General features: G+C 40.5%; 1 pseudogene; it reads right to left on the bottom strand.

The window, feature by feature from the left end:
• Positions 1–2331: 2331 nt before the first annotated feature.
• LOC117093731 overlaps positions 2332–13926 on the bottom strand; it is a 135323-nt pseudogene continuing 123728 nt past the window's right edge.

Here is a 13926-nt window from a genome sequence, read left to right as displayed (position 1 = left end):
TTTTCTATGTGTCTCTTTCTCTTAAAAGCACCTCTGATTAAGTTTAACACAATCAAGACAATCTCCATTTTGATAAACACAAAGTCAACACATAAGGAACTTAATTTCATGAGTGATTTCCCACCACAGTCACATATTTTTTTTACTCTGAAGAGGAAAGTATTACACAGCAGGTGTGCAACAGACTGGGAATCCAAGGTATTATTTTAGAATGTTGCCTATCCACCTTAATAAACTTTTAAAATAGTCTTTCTGCTCCTTTTGATATCTGCATAAACAAAGATATCATCCGCAAATAATAATTAACTACTTCCCAATTTATTCATTACAAATATTAACTTACATCTTTTTTCTGGCTTAAATTATTTTTCCTTTATGCAGCATTTTATGCATTCACACATGTATAGAACAATAAAAATATATCCAATTATTCAATGTTGGTTAAATTTTCATTAAAATAAGTGTTAAAAGGATTTTTTTTTTCTGTTTGGAGAAGGCTGTTATTGTTTACTCAAGACTGTTATTCCTTTTTTTTTTTTTTCTTGAGGCAGAGTGTCGCTCTGTCACCCAGACTGGAGTGCAGTGGCACGATCTCGGCTCACTGCAAGCTCCGCCTCCTGGGTTCATGCTATTCTCCTGCCTCAGCCTCCTGAGTAGCTGGGACTACAGGCACCCGCCACCACACCCGGCTAACTTTTTGTATTTTTAGTAGAGATGGGTTTCACCATGTTAGCCAGGACGGTCTCGATCTCCTGACCTCGTGATCCGCCCGCCTCAGCCTCCCAAAGTGCTGGGTTACAGGCGTGAGCCACCGCGCACTGCCCATAAGCCATAACATTTTACATTAATAAATTCAACACAGGCTGGGTGCGGTGATTCACGCCTGTAATCCCAGCACTTTGGGAGGCCGAGGTGGACGGATCATTTGAGGTCAAGAGTACAAGACTAGACTGGCCAACATGGTGAAATCTTCTCTGCACTAAAAACACACAAAAAAATTAGCTGGGCATGGTGGCACATGCCTATAGTTCCAGCTACTGGGGAGGCTGAGGCAGGAGAATCGCTTGAACCCAGAAGGTGGAGGTTGAGGTGACCCAAGATCATGCCATTGCACTCGGTCCTGGGCAACAAGAGTGAAACTCTGTCTCAAAAAAATAATAATAATAAAATAAATAAATAAATAAATAAATAAATTCAAGACAAAGCAGAAAGTATACATTTGCTTTCAGCATTTTTGAGATGTTTAGTTTTCTATTAGTCACTTTATTTGTTTTCTTCCAATAAATGCTCCAATTTTATTTATTTGTTTTGTTCCAGTGAGTAGGCGTTAATGGTTCTTCCACATTTTTATATTTGTACAATTTTTCTCAAGGATAATAGCTTTCCTGTGAAATAAGATGTAAGCACTGATTAAAAGTTTTGCCACGTTCTTCACACTTGTAGAAGTTTTGACAGTATGGCAATCATACTGCCAAACAAGCTTACTGCCATAGAATCCAGTGTGGCAACCATATAAAGGCTTTGTCCCATTTTATACATTTCTAGGGCATCATGCTAGTATAATTTATTTTCATGTATAGGAAATTTGGAGGTGTTGGTAAAAGCACTGTCACGTCTTTCAGGTTTGTAGATTTCCTCTTCAGCATGAATTAGCGCCACGTCTCTTAAGAGTTCAGAACTTGTAGCCAGGTGTTGTGGCTCATGCCTGTAATCCCAGCACTTTATGAGGATAAGGCAGGTGGATCACGTGAGGTTAGGAGTTGGAGACCAGCCTGGCAAGCATGGCAAAATCCCATCTCTCCTAAAAATACAAAAATTAGCTAGGTGTAGTGATGGGCATGCACCTGTAATCCCAGCTACTTGGGAGGCTTAGGCAGGAGAATGGCTTTAACCCAGGAGGTGGAAATTGCAGTGAGCTGAGATCTTGCCATGGCACTCTAGCCTAGGTGACAAGAGTGAAAATCCATCTCAATAAAAAAAAAAAAAAAAAAGAATTGAGAATTTGTTATAGGCTTTGTCACATTCTTCACACTTGTAGGGTTTCTGACCAGTATGAATTAAGTGTAACAAGGGTTGAGAACTTTGTTAAAAACTTTATCACATTCTTCATATTTGTAGGGTTTATGTTCCATATAAATTCTCTTATGTAGTAGGAGCTGAGGGCTGGTTAAAGGCTTTCCCATATTCATCACATTCATAGAGTTTCTCTCCAGTATGAATTATCTTATGCTTATTAAAAGTGGAGGAACATTTAAAATATTTGCCACATTCTTCACTATGTAGGTTTTCTGTTCAATATGAATTCTCTTATGTTTATTAAGGTCTGAGGACCAGTTAAAAGCTTTGCCACATTCTTCACATTTTTAAGGTTTCCCTCCAGTATGAACTAACTTATGTGTAGTAAAGTCTGAGACCCATTGAAGGCTTTGCCACATTCTTCACATTTGTAGGATTTCTCTCCAGTATGAATTTTCTTATGTGTAGTGAGGTTTGAGGAGTGCTTAAAGGCTTTGCCATATCCTTTACATTTGTAGGGTTTCTTTCCAGTATAAATTCTCCAATGTGTAGTAAGGTTTGCAGATTGATTAAAATCTCTGCCACATTATTTACATCTGTAAGGTTTCCCTCCTGTAAGAATTTTCTTACAGGTAGTAAGGGTTGAGGACAAGTTAAGAGCTTTGCCAAATACTATCCATTTGAAAGGACTTTTTCTAGTAAGTCTTATCTTATGTCTGTTTGAATTTGAAAATGTATGAAAGACTTTTCCATATTTATCACATTGAAATATTTTTTTCTGGGTATTTGTCAAACATTGGTTAAGTCCATTATAATCTCTTTTGTGCAACTTATGCTCACCCACAGTTTTACAGCCTTTTTTTTTACTGTACATTGTAATGTCTGCATTTTTCACATCTTCTCAGTATCACTTTTTGGAAAGAATATTTTATGCTCTGCTCTAGCCAAAGTTCTTGGGCAAAATGAGAACACATAACTGAAAGAAACAACAAAAACACACTACTTCAATTTCTAGACTCAGATAAATATACTTTACAAATCTAACCAAAGAAATTATACAAACTACATAAGCAAGATGACATAGCAAAATACCACCAACTGCAATTTCTTCCTGGACATATAAATTTAACAAAAACATACTGACCAAAATACATTTGTAAAAAATTTATAAATGAGTTAAGTGTGTGAAGGGCCACAGGTGAGCACAATGCAAAGGAGCCATATAGAAGAAAAAGAAAGCTCTGTCACTTATACTCAACACAGCTCTTCCTGCTGTCCAGTATAGCATTGTGCTTTCAAAAGTAAATTGCCAGCTGGGCATGATGGCTCATGCCTGTAATCCAAGTACTTTGGAAGGCAGAGGTGGGTGAATCACGAGATCAAGACTTCAAGACCAGCCAGGCCAAGATGATGAAACCCCGTCTCTACTAAAAACACAAAAAAATTAGCCTGATGTGGTGGAGGATACCTTTAATCCCAGCTACCCGGCAAAGGTAGAGAATTGCTTGAACCAGGGAGGGGGAGGTTGCAGTGAGCCAAGATTGCGCCACTGCACTCCAGTCTGGGCAACAAAGGGAGACTCCATCTCAAAAAAAAAAAAAAAAAAGTAAATTGCTGGCCAGGCATAATGTCTTGTGCCGGTATTCCTAGCACTTTGGGAAGGCAAGGCGGGTAGATCAACTGAGGTCAAAAGTTTGAGACCAGCCTGACCAACATGGTGAATCCCCAACTCTACTAAAAATAAAAATAAAAAATTAGCCAGGCATGGTAACAGGCACCTTTAATCCTAGGTACCTGGAGGCTGAGCCAGGAGAATTGCTTCAACTGTAGAGGCAGAGATTGTAGGGAGTCAAGATTATGCCCCTGCACTCCAGCCTAGGTAACAGAGAGAGACTGTCTCTCACACACACAGACACACAAATGTAAATTGCCAACTCCTGGTTTATTTAAAAAAAGAAAAAAGAAAAAAAAAAAAACAGAAAAATATTGCCACATATATCTTTATTTCTGGCTTCTAGGAACTTTTTATTTTATTTTATTTTTTTTGAGACGGAGTCTCGCTCTGCCGCCCAGGCTGGAGTGCAGTGGCTGGATCTCAGCTCACTGCAAGCTCCGCCTCCCGGGTTCCCGCCATTCTCCTGCCTCAGCCTCCCGAGTAGCTGGGACTACAGGCGCCCGCCACCTCGCCCGGCTAGTTTTTTGTATTTTTTTAGTAGAGACGGGGTTTCACCGTGTTCGCCAGGATGGTCTCGATCTCCTGACCTTGTGATCCGCCCGTCTCGGCCTCCCAAAGTGCTGGGATTACAGGCTTGAGCCACTGCGCCCGGCCTTAGGAACTTTTTAAGACACTGGTTAATGTCTCCCATGACATAAAATGCTGAAAGAAATGGTTATATACATTGGAATGACAGTTTGAGTCTGCTGAGTCTAAAGGTAAATGTTACAGAAGCAGAGAAACTGCAGGAACCCAAACAGGAAAGGGGTGTAGCAAGTGACTACTAAGAAGAAATATGAATAAGCTGATTTAATTAATCAATAAACACAAAATTTTAGACAAGACTCATCGTAAAAACATTTTTGAGGAATTATCAGAATCTCTAGCCAAGACAATTTATTTCAGACTACACCAGGACAAAGCTGTATTATAAAGATTGTAACAGGTTGCTTTTTGTTATGTCCGAATCTCAAAGATTACAATGTATACAAAATATTTGGGCAACATGACCCCATTAAAAAAATTATAAAATTTTTAAAAGCAACCATAAAACCTGTATAAAGTAATTTTAAAAATTCAGAATAAATTGAACAGGCCACACTTGGTGGCTCACTCCTGTAATCCTTACACACTGGGAGGCCAAGGTGGGAAAATTACATGAGGTCAGGAGTTTGAGATCAGCCAGGCCAACATGGTGAAACCCTTCATCTACTAAAAATACAAAAATTAGCTGGGCATGGTGGCCTGTGCCTGTAATACCAGGTACTTGGGAGACTGACACATGACAATTGCTTGAACCCAGGAGAGGAAGGTTGCAGTAAGTGAAGATTGTACCCTGCACTCCAGGCTGGGCAACAGAGCAAGACTGTCTCAAAAATAAAATAAAATAAAATGAAGTAGGCCTGGCACAGTGGCTCATGCCTGTAATCCCAGTACTTTGGGAGGCTGAGGTGGGTGGATCATTTGAGGTCAGGAGTTTAGGATCAGCCTGGCCAACATGGTGAAACCTGGTCTCCAGCAAAAATACAAAAATCAGCTGAGTGTGGAGGCAGGCACCTGTAATCCCAACTACTGGGAGGCTGAGGCGGGAGACTCACTTGAACCTAGGAGGCAGAGGTTGCAGTGAGCCAGGATCATTGCAGTGAGCCACTATTGTGCCATGCATGGCACTCCAGCCTGGGAGACAGAGCGAGACTCTGTTTCAGAAAAATAAATAAATAAAATTGAATAATATTCACTAAGTGAAATAGGAACACAGACAACTAATGAAGATCAGAAAAATGAGGATGACAAGAAAAAAATATTAAAATCACAAAAAACAAAAATTGTGGATATAAAAAATACAAAAAAAACACTGAAAAATTTCTTAAGAGAAAAAATAATGTAAACATGAAGAAGCTGAACAAACTAGGACACACACAAAGATATTTATAACAAACACAACTATAAGCAAAATTTCAAAAATCACAGATAAGAAGAGAATTTTGGGAGCTGCAAGATAAAAAAAAAATGTGTCATTTGTAAGCATAGTCTCATGAGATAACCAGTGAATTTATCAAAAAAAAAGTTTTACAGGTCAGAAGGAAACTGTGATATTGTTAAAGTTATAATTTTAAAAAGTCATGTGAGAATAATACCATCGGCACAATCGTACTACCAAATAAAAAGAAGTCCTTCCACAATAACCAAATCCTGAGAAAGCATATTGGCACTGCATATGCCCTACATATCAAAGATGCTGAAAGGAGTTTCTTCCACTGAAAATAACATAATGCAAGAAAACAACACATAATCAGATGAAAATACATAACTTTCTGGGAAAGATATGCACATACACAAAAATGGAATTGCTTACTTATCATTATCATAAGGGTGCAGAAAACACTTTCAGCTATTTAAAACTTAAAAGATAAAGTAGAGAAATTATTACAAACATTGTTAATGAATATATAAAACATAAAAAATATAATTAGCAAAATCAATAACAAAGTTGAAGGCAGATGTAATCATGAAGATTTTTTGCATTCAACTGAAGTTAATTTTTTACCACACTTAAATATATGGTTGGATCTTTTAGAGGTTTTACGTAATCCCCAAGATACTACTAAGAAAATATCTGTATAGAGCGGCCGGGCGCGGTGGCTCAAGCCTGTAATCCCAGCACTTTGGGAGGCCGAGACGGGCAGATCACGAAGTCAGGAGATCGAGACCATCCTGGCTAATACGGTGAAACCCCGTCTCTACTAAAAAAATACAAAAAAAAAAACTAGCCGGGCAAGGTGGCGGGCGCCTGTAGTCCCAGCTACTCCGGAGGCTGAGGCAGGAGAATGGTGTGAACCCGGGAGGCGGAACTTGCAGTGAGCTGAGATCCGGCCACTGCACTCCAGCCTGTGCGACAGGGCGAGACTCTGTCTCAAAAAAAAAAGAAAATATCTGTATAGATACACAAAAGAAAATAAGAAGAAAATTGAAAGCATATCAATAAAAAATTTTTTAAAAATATACAAAAAGGCAGAAAAAAAGAGAGACAAATATACAAGAATCAAATAAAAGAATTAATAAAGTAATATTGGCCAGGTGTGGTGCCTTATGCCCATAATCCCAGCACTTTGGGAAGCCAAGGAAGGCGGATCACTTAAGGTCAGGAATTCAAGCCCAGCCTGGCCAACATGGCATAAACCCATCTCTACTAAAAATACCAAAAATTAGCCCGGCGTGGTGGCAGGTGCCTGTAATCCCAGCTGCTCAGGTGGCTGAGACAGGAGAATCACTTGGACCCAGGAGGCGGAGGTTGCAGTGATCTGAGATTGCACCATTGCACTCTAACCTGGATGAAAAAACGAGACTCTATCACACACACACAAAAAAAGGTAAGTTTTTCTCTTTCAGAAGACTATTTAAATATATATATACAATTATCTTTCCAATCAAGAGAAATACTTTCAATAAAAAGCATTATTAAACAATTTTATCAGCTTGACCAACATGGCGAAACCCCGTCTCTACAAAAAATGCAAAAATTAGCCAAGCGTGGTGGTGTACACCTGTAATCCCACCTACTCGGGAGGTTGAGGCAGGATAATCGCTTGAACCCAGAAGGTAGAGGTTGCAGTGAGCCAAGTTTGTGCCACTTGCACTCTAGCCTGGGCGACAGAGTGAGACTCCATCTCAAAAAAAAAAAAAAAAAAAAATTAAAAATCAAGATCCAACTGGCCTTTCTACAAGAATAACCTCAGAGCTAATGATAATGACTGAAAGTGGTAAGATGGAAGGAGAAATTTCATGTAAATATTAATCAAATGAGAGCAGAAGAGGTCAAAATAATATTACACAAGCTACATCTTAAGTCAAAAACTGTCATATTTTATAAAATGTACTTTAAGTCAAAACTTCAAAAAGACACAGAAGGAAATTAAACAGTACATAGATTCATTCACTAGGAACCTATCACAAATTTGTTTATACATGTGTGTATTTGTGTGTGTGTGTGTGTGTGTGTGTGTTTCAAATTAGGGTTTCAAATATATAAAGCAAATACTAACAAAACTGAATAAACATATAGAAATAAAATTACAGCAGGATATTTCAATACCCCACTTGCTATAATAATGACATATTTGAAAATCCATGTTTATTGTACCACTATTCACAAGACAAAAGGCTGAAGCAACTCAGATGTCTCTTGATTTATAAACATAACAAAAAATGTAACATATACATACGATGAAATATTATTCTACCTTAAAAAGAACAATCTTGTCACATTTTAAGATGACCTTGAGAATATTATGTCACCTGAATTAATCCAGTAACAAAATTACAGATACTCTATGGTTCCACTTATATGAGGTATCTTTTTATTTATTTATTTATTTTTTTTGAGACGGAGTCTCGCTCTGTCGCCCGGACTGGAGTGCAGTGGCCGGATCTCAGATCACTGCAAGCTCCGCCTCCCGGGTTTACGCCATTCTCCTGCCTCAGCCTCCTGAGTAGCTGGGACTACAGGCGCCGGCCACCTTGCCCGGCTAGATTTTTTTTTTTTTTTTTTTTTTTTTTGAGGCTGAGTCTCGCTCTGTTGCCCAGACTGGAGTGCAGTGGCACAATCTCGGCTCACTGCAAGCTCTGCCTCCCGGGTTCACGCCATTCTCTGCCTCAGCCTCCCGAGTAGCTGGGACTACAGGCGCCCGCCACCTCGCCCGGCTAGTTTTTTTGTATTTTTAATAGAGACGGGGTTTCACCATGTTAGCCAGGATGGTCTCGATCTCCTGACCTCGTGATCCACCCGTCTCGGCCTCCCAAAGTGCTGGGATTACAGGCTTGAGCCACCGCGCCCGGCCGATTTTTGTATTTTTTTAGTAGAGACGGGGTTTCACCGTGTTAGCCAGGATGGTCTCGATCTCCTGATCTCGGTCTCGTGATCCGCCTGTCTCGGCCTCCCAAAGTGCTGGGATTACAGGCTTGAGCCACTGCGCCCGGCTATATGAGGTATCTTAAGAAGTCAAAATCATGCCGGGCACGGTGTCTCACGCCTGTAATCCCAGCACTTTGGAAGGCTGAGGCCGGCAGATCACGAGGTCAGGAGATAGAGACCATCCTGGCTAACACAGTGGAATCCCATCTCTACTAAAAATACAAAAAAATTATCCAGGCGTGATGGCGGGTGCCTCTAGTCCCAGCTACTGCGGAGGCTGAGGCAGGAGAATGGCGTGAACCCGGGAGGCGGAACTTGCAGTGAGCCGAGATTGCGCCGTATCACTCCAGCCTGGGAGACAGCACGAGATTCCGTCAAAAAAATAAATAAATAAATAAATAAATAAATAAGAAGTCAAAATCATAAAAAGAGAAAGTGTAAGGTTTGTCTGTCTAGGGCTGGAAAGAGGGTAAAATTAGCAGTTGTCACTTAATGGGTATTGAGTTTACGTTTTACAAGACGTAAAGTTTCTAGAAGTCTTTTGCATAACAATGCGAATATACTTAACATCTCTGAAATGAACAGCTTTTTTTTGAAACAGGGTCTCACTCTTTCAACCAAGATGGAATGTATAGGCACAATTTTGACTCTCCCTCAATCTCCAACGTAGATGGGACCACAGGTGCACACCACTACGCCTGGCAATTATCAATTTTTTTAAATAGAGACAGGTCTCCATATGTTGCCCAAGCTGATCTCAAGCTTTTGGGCTCCAGGGATCCTTCTGTCTCGGCCTCCCAAAATCCTTGGATTACAGATGAGAGCCACAACCATGCCTGGCCGTGAAATATACACTTCAATAGATTTAAGGCGGTACATTTTATGTTACGTGTTTTTAAAACATTTCTTCTAAAGAAAACCTGAAAAAAATACAGAATTATTTTTGAAAATTATCTTGAAATCACTAAAGTTTTTCTCTCAGAAAAGGAAATATATATTAATCGTTAAACACACGGTAAAAATAAGACTATATCCATGACAACTCACTTAGACAAGATAAAACTACCATTGAAAATCAGCTAAGAGGCCGGGCGCGGTGGCTCAAGCCTGTAATCCTAGCACTTTGGGAGGCCGAGACGGGCGGATCACGAGGTCAGGAGATCGAGACCATCCTGGCTAACACGGTGAAACCCCGTCTCTACTAAAAAATGCAAAAAACTAGCCGGGCGAGGTGGCGGACGCCTGTAGTCTCAGCTACTCCGGAGGCTGAGGCAGGAGAATGGCGGGAACCCGGGAGGTGGAGCTTGCAGTGAGCTTAGTTCCGGCCACTGCACTCCAGTCTGGGCGACAGAGCAAGACTCCACCTCAAAAAAAAAAAAAAAAGAAAAAAAGAAAATCAGCTAAGAAAGAATATAGGATAAGCCATAACTAAAATTGGGATCATATTTATAAATATACATACATATGTAATCTGATTGTGATAAACATGCATAATTTATCTCTTAATTAAACCTCAAATTGACTTAAACTGTACAAACAGAATTTCAAATTGTCTAAAATTGTAATACAAAAGTAAAACCAACAGACACAAAAAACTGATGTTAAGAAACCTACACTGAGGCCAGGTGCAGTGGCTCATATCTGTATCTTAGCTCCTTGGAAAGCTGAGGCACGAGAATTGCTTTGAACTCAGGAGGTGGAGGTTGCAGTAAGCCAAGCCCGCACCACTGCACTCCAGCCTGGGCTACAGAATGTGACTCCGTCTCACAAAAACAAAAAAATTGTCTAGGTAACTGGAATATTTAACTATTACTGTGTATTCATCAAATGCGGGTATTTTGAATCATTGGCATGCACTGTGTGGCAGTAAAATTTCAGAGAATATGCAGTATAATTGTAAATAGAAGATTCTGGCCGGGCGCGGTGGCTCAAGCCTGTAATCCCAGCACTTTGGGAGGCCGAGACGGGCGGATCACGAGGTCAGGAGATCGAGACCATCCTGGGTAACACGGTGAAACCCCGTCTCTACTAAAAAAATACAAACACTAGCCGGGCGAGGTGGCGGGCGCCTGTAGTCCCAGCTCCTCCGGAGGCTGAGGCAGGAGAATGGCGTAAACCCGGAAGGCGGAGCTTGCAGTGAACTGAGATCCGGCCACTGCACTCCAGTCCGGGCGAGCGAGACTCTGCCTCAAAATAAATAAATAAATAAATAAATAGAAAATTCTAATGATAGACTTTTAATAAATAAGCATTTAAAAGAAACTAGTTATAGTTATGTTTTAAATATATGCTATTCTTACACAAAATGAAACTGCTGTAATTCAACTTTAGAAGCAAAGAATAGCCTTACATTGTTAAATATAGAAAATATATGTATCTACTTTGCAGAACAGAGTTAGACCCTCTGATATGTAAAACAAATATTAGGAAATAAACTATGTTATTATTCAGATATAGGCTGAAGAAAGTAGAGGAAAATCCTATAATTCCTTTTTGCCAGCAGCAAAATTAAATTTATAAGTAAATATTTTAGTAAATATAGAGTACCTACTAATTATCTAATTTACTGCAGGCGTAATGTGCAAATTCTAGCATATTGTTTTAAATATCTGAATCTAAAATTACAGAAAAATTTGCAGTAGAAAATAGAAAGTAAAAATGTATAAGGAGAGTGACATTAGTAAGATAAAAAGACTACCTGGGCGCAGTGGCTCACACCTGTAATGCCAGCACTTTGGTAGGCCGAGGCATGCAGATCACGAGGTCAAGAGATTGAGACCATCCTGGCCAACATGGTGAAACCCCGTCTCTACTAAAAATAACAAAAAATTAGCCAGGCGTGGTGGCGGGCACCTGTAATCCCAGCTACTTGGGAGGCTGAGGCAGGAGAATCGCTTGAACCAGGGAGACGGAGATTACAGTGAGCCAAGACCGCACCATTGCACTACTGCCTGGGCAAAAGGAGCAACACTCCATCTCAAAAAAAAAAAGAAAAGAAAAAGAAAAAGAAAAAAAATTGCAAAAAAAAAAATGAAAAGACTAAAGTGTCTGATTTTCATATCCTCTTACAGCAAAAAAAAAAAAAAAAAAAAATCAGCCATACCTGACAAAAATGCCTTTATGAGAGAATTAGGCACTGTGGCTCACACCTGTAATGACAGCTACGTGGTACATTAAGGTTATGAAACTGCTTCAGGACAGGATTTTGAGACCAGCCTGGGTTATGTAGCAAGACGCCATCACCAAAATAAGTGCCTCTAAGACAGATTTGAGATCCAGGGAGGGAGTTGTGAAACACTGTCAAAGCTTAAGATTGAGAAGAGTTTTATTTAGAAGGCAGGCCCTCATTCAGGTGGGAAACTACAGGACCTCTTTTCTTGGCTACAGACCAGGATAGGGTTCACCCAACTTGGTCCCACTGAGAATTCTGAACTTAACTCTGTAACCATCCCAAACTTTTCCCAGCCACAGTCTGGCAGAGGTCCTGCCATTCCTAGACCTGGAGGAAGGCACCCATTTACAGCCATGTAGGCAGGCCTGCAGACCTTGGCCTTTACTGTGGTCCCTGAAGCAGTTCAATGACTCAGTTTCATTTAACTGAGCCAAGTATGTGGTCCGTTCTGCCTATATAGAAACCCTCACAGGGTTACTTGAGGAAATGCTCTCTAGTACTCACTGAAAGCCATACTCATCCACATCCTTACCATAAGCAGTCCTGACTGCATAAACATGCCCTAGTGTCTGCCCTGTGGAGCAAAGTCCTGAAGAATATTCAGTCTAAAAATAAAATGGAAATTACAACTACCCAAGCCCCTGTAGCAAGCCAACTAAAGGCAGACCCTAGTGGAGACCCAGCAGCCTTGTGACCAGGCTACAACCCCTCTTCAGTACAAATTCAGAGAAGATCTCATCACCCTAAGGGCCAACAAAAGAAGATCTTTACCTTATAAAATCAGTTTGTGAAAACTTGAAGAGGTACTTGCTCCATTGAATTCAGACACCAATACAAAACTACATTGTGCCCATTGTCGATGCTTCTTTTTTTTTTTTTTTTTTTTTTTTTTGTGAGATGCAGTTTTGCTCTTGTTGCCCAGGCTGAAGTGCATTGCTGTGATCTTGGCTCACTGCAACCTCTGACTCCGGTGTTCAAGAGATTCTCCTGTCTCAGCCTCCCAAGTTGCTGGGATTACAGACTCATGTCACCACACTCAGCTAATTTTTGTATTTTTAGTAGAGACAGGGTTTCATCATATTGGTCAGACTGGTCTCAAACTCTTGACCTCAGGTAATCCACACTCTTTGGCCTCCCAAAGTTCTGGGATTACAGGTGTGAGCCACAGAGTCTGGCCAATGCTTCTATTTTAATGTAGCACTGGAAGTATGTGGCAGAAGAATTAGTCCTAGAAATAAAAAAAATCAGCCAGGCGCGGTGGCTCAAGCCTGTAATCCCAGCACTTTGGGAGGCCGAGAGGGGCGGATAATGAGGTCAGGAGATCGAGACCATCCTGGCTAACATGGTGAAACCCCGTCTCTACTAAAAAATACAAAAAACTAGCCGGGCGAGGTGGCGGGCGCCTGTAGTCCCAGCTACTCGGGAGGCTGAGGCAGGAGAATGGCATAAATCTGGGAGGCGGAGCTTGCAGTGAGCTGAGATCCAGCCACTGCACTCTAGCCTGGGCGACAGAGCGAGACTCCGTCTCAAAAAAAAAAAAAAAATAAAAATAAAAATAAATCTATTGAAATAAAAAAAAAAGTAAAAACTTGCTGTTTGTAGATCATACAATTGTGTATATAAAAAACCATAAACAGTACATAAAAATCTGTCTAAACTAATAAACACACTCAGTAAATTAGCAAAATACAAAATTAACGTACAAGTATATATATGGCTTCATACGCTTTTTTTTTTTTTTTTTGGAGAAGGAGTCTTGCTCTTGTTGACCAGCCTGGAGTGCAATGGTGCGATCTTGGCTGACTGCAACCTCCACTGTTATGCCCAGACCGTTTGTTCCCCGAAGAAGACCACCAGAGTCCAGAGTCAAAGCCAAGCGGCAAGGATCTTTAATGCAAGTTCGAACTTGGTCCCTCCGTTCTACAACATACAAGAGGGCCTGGAACAATGAGTGCGCTTGCTTTTTATAGCTCAAGGTAAACAGGACTTGTCAGGTTACAGAGGAACAAGGCATTTCTCTAGGCTACAGCATTACAATTGGTTTACATGTTAATGTTAAGTTATGCTTTTAGCAGCCTTCTTATCGGTTCCTGCGCTTTTACAAACGGTTGT

The sequence above is a fragment of the Trachypithecus francoisi genome, unplaced genomic scaffold (assembly GCF_009764315.1).
Source record: "Trachypithecus francoisi isolate TF-2019V2 unplaced genomic scaffold, Tfra_2.0 Lachesis_group12, whole genome shotgun sequence".
Taxonomy (NCBI): Eukaryota; Metazoa; Chordata; class Mammalia; order Primates; family Cercopithecidae; genus Trachypithecus; species Trachypithecus francoisi.
This window is presented reverse-complemented; position numbering and strand designations above follow the sequence as displayed.